We start from the raw sequence: 8,875 nt of genomic DNA on the forward strand, positions 1-8,875 counted from the left end.
CCCCAATACCCTGGGTACCTCAGTACCATACACTAGGGAATTATAAGGGTGTTCCAGTATGCCAATGTGAATTGGTGAAATTGGTCACTAGCCTGTTAGTGACAATTTAGAAAGCAGAGAGAGCATAACCACTGAGGTTCTGGTTAGCAGAGCCTCAGTGAGACAGTTAGTAATTGCACAGGGAACACATACAGGGCACACGTATGAGCACTGGGGCCCTGGCTGGCAGGGTCCCAGTGACACATACACTAAAAAAACATATATACAGTGAAATATGGGGGTAACAAGCCAGGCAAGATGGTACTTTCCTGCACAACCCCCCCCAAATGAAGGACAATAAGACTAGCCATGACCTGATGAGCCTTCATTGTCTAAGTGGAAATATCTGAAGAGTCCATCTGCATTGGAGTGGGTACTCCCAGGTCTATGTTCCACTGTATAGTCCATTCCCTGTAGAGATATGGACCACCTCAACAATTTAGGGTTTTCACCTTTCATTTGTTTTAGCCAAAGTAGAGGTTTGTGGTCTGTCTGAACAATGAAGTGAGTGCCAAACAGGTATGGCCTCAACTTCCTCAGTGCCCAGACCACAGCAAAGGCCTCCCTCTCTATGGCAGACCAACGCTTTTCTCTAGGGGTCAACATCCTGTTGATAAAAGCAACAGGTTGATCCTGGCCCTCAGAATTGAGTTGTGATAAGACTGCCCCACCCCTAAATCAGATGCATCAGTTTGAACAATGAATTTCTTGGAGTAGCATGGGCTTTTTAGGACAGATGCAGTGCACATGGCCTGTTTTAGCTCCTCAGAAGCTTTCTGACAGTTAGCTGTCCACAATACCTTTTTAAGCATTTTCTTGGAGGTGAGGTCATTAAGTGGGGCTGCAATGGAGCCATAGTTCTTAATGAACCTCCTGTAATACCCAGTGAGGCCTAAGACGGCTCTCACCTGGGTCTGAGTTGTAGGGGGAATCCAATCCATGATAGTTTGGATTTTCCCCTGAAGTGGTGCAATCTGTTCTCCACCTACCAGGTGTCCCAGATAAACCACTTTCCCCTGCCCTATCTGGCACTTTGAAGCCTTGAAAGTGAGGCCTGCCTTTTACAGGGCCTCCAAAACTTTCCACAGGTGGACCAGGTGATCATCCAAGGTGGAGCTAAAGACAGCTATATCGTCCAGATATGCTGCACTAAAAGACTCCAACCCCTACAGGACTGTATTCACCAACCTCTGAAAAGTGGCAGGTGCATTTTTCAAACCAAAGGGCTTTACTGTGAATTGGTAGTGCCCTCCAATAGTCGAAAATGCAGTTTTTGCTTTAGCATCCTCTGATAACTTGATCTGCCAATACCATGCAGTCAAATCAAAGGTGCTTAGATACTTGGCAGATGCCAGTGTATCTATGAGCTCATCTACCCTGGGTATAGGGTGAGCATCAGTTTTTGTTACCTGGTTGGGACCTCTGTAATCTACACAAAACCTCATCTCTCTTTTCACATCTTTTGAGTGAGGCTTTGGTACAAGCACCACAGGAGAGGCCCATGGGCTTTCAGAATGTTCAACCACTCCTAGTTCAAGCATTTTCTGAACTTCTTGTTTTATGCAGTCCCTGACATGGTCAGGCTGCCTATAGATCTTACTTTTGACAGGCATGTTGTCTCCAGTATCTATAGTGTGCTCACACCAAGAAGTGGTGCCTGGCACAGTAGAAAAGAGTTCAGAAAACTGACCTAGGAGATTTATGCAGTTGTCTTTCTGCTCAGCAGTAAGACAGTCTGCCAAAACTACACCTTCCACTAGAGCATCTTGTTCTGTGGAAGAGAAGAGATCAGGGAGAGGGTCACTCTCTCCTTCCTGTCCTTCATCTGTTGCCATGAGCAGGGTGAGATCAGCCCTGTCATAGTAGGGTTTTAGGCAATTGACATGGAGCACCCTAAGGGGACGCCTGGCAGTGCCCAGGTCAACCAAGTAGGTGACCTCTCCCTTCTTTTCAACAACGCTGTGGGAACCACTCCATTTGTCTTGGAGTGCTCTTGTGGCCACAGGCTCCAATACCCACACCTTCTGTCCTGGTTGGTACTGAATCAGATTGAATCAGAACAGCCTTCTGGTCATGCCATTGCTTTTGGAGCTCTTGGCTGGCCTGAAGGTTTTTACTGGCCTTTTTAATGTACTCAACCATTCTGGATCTTAGGCCGAGTACATAGTCCACTATGTCTTGCTTCGGAGCTTTTAAAGGTTGTTCCCAACCCTCCTTCACAAGTGTTAGAGGACCTCTTACAGGGTGTCCAAATAGGAGTTCAAAGGGGCTGAAGCCCACTCCTTTCTGGGGTACCTCCCTGTAAGCAAAAAGGAGGCAAGGTAACAGGACATCCCATCTCCTCCTGAGTTTTTCAGGGAGTCCCATTATCATTCCTTTGAGAGTTTTATTAAACCTCTCTACCAGTCCATTTGTTTGTGGATGATAAGGTGTGGTGAATTTGTATGTTACACCACATTCCTTCCACATGGCCTTCAAGTATGCAGACATAAAGTTGCTACCTCTGTCTGATACAACCTCTTTTGGGAAACCCACCCTGGAAAAGATCCCAGGAGGGCTTTTGCCACTGCAGGTGCTGTAGTGGTCCTTAGAGGAATTGCTTCAGGATATCTTGTGGCATGGTCCACTACCACCAAGATAAACCTATTGCCTGAAGCAGTAGGAGGGTCAAGGGGGCCAACTATGTCAACCCCTACCCTTTCAAAGGGAACCCCAACCACAGGCAGTGGAATAAGGGGAGCCTTTGGGGTGCCACCAGTCTTGCCACTGGCTTGGCAGGTCATGCAGGACTTACAAAAATCCTTTGTGTCCTCTGACATCCTAGGCCAGTGAAACAGGGGGACAAACCTTTTCCATGTTTTAATCTGACCCAAATGTCCAGCCAAGGGAATGTTGTGTGCCAGAGTTAGGAGGAACTCTTTGTACTGCAGGGGAATGACCAATCTCCTGGCTGCTCCAGGTTTTGGGTCCCTTGCCTCTGTGTACAAGAGGTTGTCATCCCAGTAAACTCTATGTGAGTCACTGACATCCCCATTTTGCTGTTTGACAGCTTGCTGTCTTAGACCCTCTAATGTGGGACAGGTTTGCTGTGCCACACTCAGCTCCTCCCTGGCAGGCCCCCCTCCACCCAAAAGCTCAGCAGTGTCTGCTGCCAGCTCCTCTGGTGAAGGTTCTGCACAGGGGGGAAATTCTTCTTCCTCAGAAGTTGAATCATCTGTAGAGGGGGGGGATAGTGGGTAGGGATTTACCCTTACTAACCCTAGCTTTAGGGAGCACTTGGTCCATTGTTCCAGGATCCAAGTCACCCTGTCCTTTTTGCTTTTTGGCCTGAGCCCTTGTCAAAGCAAAAATATGCCCAGAAATGCCCAGCATTGCTGCATGAGCCTCCAACTCCACTTCTGCCCAAGCTGATGTCTCTAAATCGTTCCCTAGTAGACAGTCTACAGGTAAATCTGAGGCAACCACAACTTTCTTTGGACCAGTAACTCCCCTCCCCCCCCCCAGTTGAGATTCACAACAGCCATGGGATGGCTAAGAGTGTTGTTATGAGCGTCTGTCACTGGTGACCAAGTAGGTGTTGTTCAGGGTGTACCAGTTTCTCTATTACCATGGTAACACTGGCACCTGTGTCCCTGTAGGCCTGAACCTCAACACCATTGATTAGGGGAAGTTGCTTGTACTTATCCATATTAAGGGGACAAGCAACCAAGGTGGCCACATCAATGGCACCTTCAGAGACTAACACAGCCTCTGTGGTCTCCCTTACAAGACCAACCCCAACCAAATTACCAAAAGTGAGCCCAGCTACTCCCTTGGATTGACTATTAGTAGGTTTGCTCCCACCACCACGGCTATTACTAGGGGCACTAGAGGTTGCAGCAGGGGTCGTGGTAGTGGGAGGCTTGGTGCTTTTCTTTGGACAACTGGCATCAGTTGTCCAATGGCCTTTTACTTTGCATAAATAGCACCATGGTTTCTTTACTTGATTAGAAGAGGATTTGGACCCCCCACCCCCACCAGAGTGTTTTTGCTGGCCAGATGAAGACTCATTTTTAGATTTGTCCCCACCCTTGTCTGAAGACTTACCATCCTTCTTCTTGACATCCTTGTCACGCCCTGTATGAACTTTTCTGTTCACTCTTGTTCTGACCCATTTGTCTGCCTTCTTTCCCAATTCTTGGGGAGAGGTCAGATCTGAGTACACTAGATATTGGTGTAACAAATCAGACACACAGTTATTCAGAATATGCTCTCTCAAGATTAGATTGTACAGGCTTTCATAGTCAGAAACGTTACTGCCATGTAACCACCCCTCCAAGGCCTTCACTGAATAGTCAACAAAGTCTACCCAGTCTTGTGAGGACTCTTTTCTGGTTTCTCTCAACTTAATCCTGTATTGTTCAGTGGTGAAGCCAAATCCATCCAAGAGTGCATTCTTCAAAACTGTAAAATTATTGGCATCACTTTCTTTCACGGTAAGGAGCCTATCCCTACCCTCTCCACTGAAAGATAGCCATAGGATAGCAGCCCACTGCCTTTGAGGGACCCCCTTTACCATACAGGCCCTCTCAAGTGCAGCAAACCACTTGTTAATGTCATCCCCCTCCTTTTAAGGGGGAACTATCTTGTGCAGATTCCTAGAATCATGCTCTCTCACAGGATTGCTATCAGGAATACTGCTGCTGCCACCATGGGGTCCAAACCCCAACCTCTGTCTCTCTTTTTCTAAGTCTAGGGATTCCCTGTCTAGAGCCAGCTGTTGCTGTTTAAGCTTCAGCCTGGACTCTTCCACTCTCAACTTATTGAGTTCCCTTTCTAACATATTGTCATCAGGGTGGGTGGGTTGGGAATGTTTTGACACAGAAGAAAGATTTGAATGAGCAGAGGGAGACCTGTCCCTAACAGTTGGCACCCTGACAACATGGCCTACAGGAATAAAGACATCCCTACTGTGATGGGAGCTTCTATTACTACCAGCATTGCTAGGTGGTCTGCTAAGGGGCAGATTAAGAAGGGAACCCTGTAACACTCTCTCAAGGGGCTCCCCTGAGTCAGAGTGTGAGTTATCTATCAACTTTTCAGATGAGGTGCGACCCTGGGCCTTATCATTCTCAATAAGCATATTAGACAGTAACTCTCTAGAAGGGTTCTTACCTACCAATAAACCTCTATCAATGCAGAGACTCATTAGGCTCTTAAAGTTAAGGTGGTCATAAGTAGTACTGACCAAATTAAGAGGGATTCCTACACCAGACATGATAGAAAAAGGTTTAGGGACAGATAAAAGAGAGAAAAAGTTTTTGGACTTTTTAAAAAACAGAAAAAAAAACTTTTCAACTTTTTAGAAACTTTTTGATAGTTTAGGAGTACTTTTCAGCACTTAGCAAATAGTGTAAGAAAAGAAAAGCAAAACCTTTTGGTTAGGTGAACATACACTGAACTTGTTTTGTATATTATTCTCTTATGAAAAGTACACAATGACAAAGTGGTAAGTAGTTACAAGTACTTATCCCACTGCTGCACAACCAATGTAGGAGGCTGGCTTGGCTTGTAGGGGGTACCAAGGGGTACTTACACTCTGTACCAGGTCCAGTTATCCCTTATTAGTGTAGAAGAGGTGTTTCTAGCAGCTTAGGCTGATAGAAGGTAGCTATAGCAGAGCAGCTTAGGCTGAACTAGGAGACATGCAAAGCTCCTACTATACCACTGGTGTTATATGCCCAATATCATAAGAAAGCACAATACACAGATATACTAAAAATAAAGGTACTTTATTTTTATGACAATATGCCAAAAGTATCTCAGTGAGTACCATCAGTATGAGGATGCCAAATATACACAAGATATATGTACACAATACCAAAACTATGCAGTAATAGGAAAAGGAAGTAATGCAAGCAATTTAAAGTTACAGTAGATTGCAATAGGAGCACATAGGTATAGGGGCAACACAAACCATATACTCCAAAAGTGGAATGCGAACCACAAATGGACCCCAAACCTATGTGAGCTTGTAGAGGGTCGCTGGGACTGTAAGAAAACAGTGAGGGTTAGAAAAATAGCCCACCCTAAGACCCTGAAAAGTAGGTGGAAAGTGCACCTATAACCCCCAGAGAGCACAGAAGTCGTGATAGGGGGTTTCTGCAAGGAAGACCAACACCAGCAAAGCAACAACAGTGGATTTCCGGACCTGAGTACCTGTGAAACAAGGGGACCAAGTCCAAGAGTCACGACAATGTCGAGAGTGGGCAGATGCCCAGGAAATGCCAGCTGAGGGTGCAAAGAAGCTGCCACCGGATGGAGGAAGCTTTGGATTCTGTAAGAACGAAGAGGACTAGGAACTTCCCCTTTGGAGGATGGATGTCCCACGTCGTGAAGAAGCTTGCAGAGGTGTTCCCACGCAGAAAGACCACAAACAAGCCTTGCTATCTGCAAGGATCACAGTTAGGGTTTTTGGATGCTGTTGTGGCCCAGGAGGGACCAGGATGTCGCCACTTGGATGAGGAGACAGAGGGGTTGCCCAGCAAGTCAGGGAGCCCTCACAGAAGCAGCCAGCACCCACAGAAGGTCCGGAACAGGCACGTAGAAGAGGAGTGAACCGGAGTCCACCTGAAGTCAGAAAAGGGAGTCCCACGACGCCGGAGGACAACTCAGAAGGTTGTGCACTGCAGGTTAGAGTGTCAGGGACCCATGCTTGGCTGTGCACAAAGGAAATCCTGGAAGAGTGCACAGGAGCCGGAGCAGCTGCAAATCACACGGTAACCAGCAATGCAGTCTAGCGTGGGGAGGCAAGGACTTACCTCCACCAAACTTGGACTGAAGAGTCACTGGACTGTGGGAATCACTTGGACAGAGTTGCTGAGTTCCAGGGTCCACGCTCGTTGTGCTGAGAGGGGACCCAGAGGACCGGTGATGCAGTCTTTTGTTGCCTGCAGAGGCGGGGGGAAGATTCCGTCGACCCACGGGAGATTTCTTCAGAGCTTCTGGTGCAAGAAGGAGGCAGGATACCCCCAGAGCATGCACCACCAGGAAAGAGACGAGAAAGCCAGCAGGATGAAGCTATACAAGGTTGCAGTAGTCGTCTTTGCTACTTTGTTGCAGTTTTGCAGGCATCCTGAGCAGTCAGCGGTCGATCCTTTGGCAGAAGGTGAAGAGAGAAGCGCAGAGGAACTCTGGTGAGCTCTTGCATTCGGTATCTGAAGAATTTCCCAAAGCAGAGACCCTAAATAGCCAGAAAAGGAGGTTTGGCTACCTAGGAAAGAGGATAGGCTAGTAACACAGGTATGAGCCTATCAGAAGGAGTCTCTGACGTCACCTGATGGCACTGGCCACTCAGAGCAGTCCAGTGTGCCAGCAACACCTCTGTTTCCAAGATGGCAGAGGTCTGGAGCACACTGGACGAGCTCTGGGCACCTCCCCTGGGAGGTGCAGGTCAGGGGAGTGGTCACTCCCCTTTCCTTTGTACAGTTTTGCGCCAGAGCAGGGCTGAGGGGTCCCTGAACCGGTGTAGACTGGCTTATGCAGAGATGGGCATCCTTTGTGCCCATCAAAGCATTTCCAGAGGCTGGGGGAGGCTACTCCTCCCCAGCCCTGACACCTTTTTCCAAAGGGAGAGGGTGTAACACCCTCTCTCTGAGGAAGTCCTTTGTTCTGCCTTCCTGGGCCAAGCATGGCTGGACCCCAGGAGGGCAGAAACCTGTCTGAGGGGTTGGCAGCAGCAGCAGCTTCAGTGAAACCCCGGGAAAGGCAGTTTGGCAGTACCCAGGTGTAGGAGGCTGGACTGGTTTGTAGTGAGTACCAAGGGGTACTTGCACCTTGCACCAGGCCCAGTTATCCCTTATTAGTGTATAGGGTGTCTAGCAGCTTAGGCTGATAGATAATGGTAGCTTAGCAGAGCAGCTTAGGCTGAACTAGGAGACGTGTGAAGCTACTACAGTACCACTTAGTGTCATATGCACAATATCATAAGAAAACACAATACACAGTTATACTAAAAATAAAGGTACTTTATTTTTATGACAATATGCCAAAGTATCTTAGAGTGTACCCTCAGTGAGAGGATAGGAAATATACACAAGATATATATACACAATAGCAAAAATATGCAGTATAGTCTTAGAAAACAGTGCAAACAATGTATAGTTACAATAGGATGCAATGGGGAAACATAGGGATAGGGGCAACACAAACCATATACTCCAGAAGTGGAATGCGAACCACGAATGGACCCCAAACCTATGTGACCTTGTAGAGGGTCGCTGGGACTATTAGAAAATAGTGAGAGTTAGAAAACTAGCCCTCCCCAAGACCCTGAAAAGTGAGTGCAAAGTGCACTAAAGTTCCCCTAAGGACAAAATAGTCGTGTTAGAGGAAAAATGCAAGGAAAACACAAATCAGCAATGCAACAACGATGGATTCCTGACTGAGGGTACCTGTGGAACAAGGGGACCAAGTCCAAAAGTCACAAGCAGCTCGGAGATGGGCAGATGCCCAAGAAATGCCAGCGGTTGATGCAAAGAAGCTCTTACTAGGCTGAAGAACTGTGAATACTGCAGGAACGACAAGGGCTAGAGACTTCCCCTTTGGAGGATAGATTCCCCACGCCTTGGAGAGTCGTGCAGAAGTGTTTTCCCGCCGGATGGACGCCAACAAGCCTTGCTACACGCAAATCGTGCGTTTGGCGTTTTTGGACGCTGCTGGGGCCCAGGAGGGACCAGGAGGTCGCAAATTGGACCTGCAGAGAGAGGGGACGTCGAGCAAGACAAAGAGCCCTCACTGAAGCAGGTAGCACCCGGAGAAGTGCCAGAAACAGGCACTACGAGGATGCGTGAAACGG

This window comes from Pleurodeles waltl, chromosome 6, assembly GCF_031143425.1.
Source record: "Pleurodeles waltl isolate 20211129_DDA chromosome 6, aPleWal1.hap1.20221129, whole genome shotgun sequence".
NCBI classification, from domain to species: domain Eukaryota; kingdom Metazoa; phylum Chordata; class Amphibia; order Caudata; family Salamandridae; genus Pleurodeles; species Pleurodeles waltl.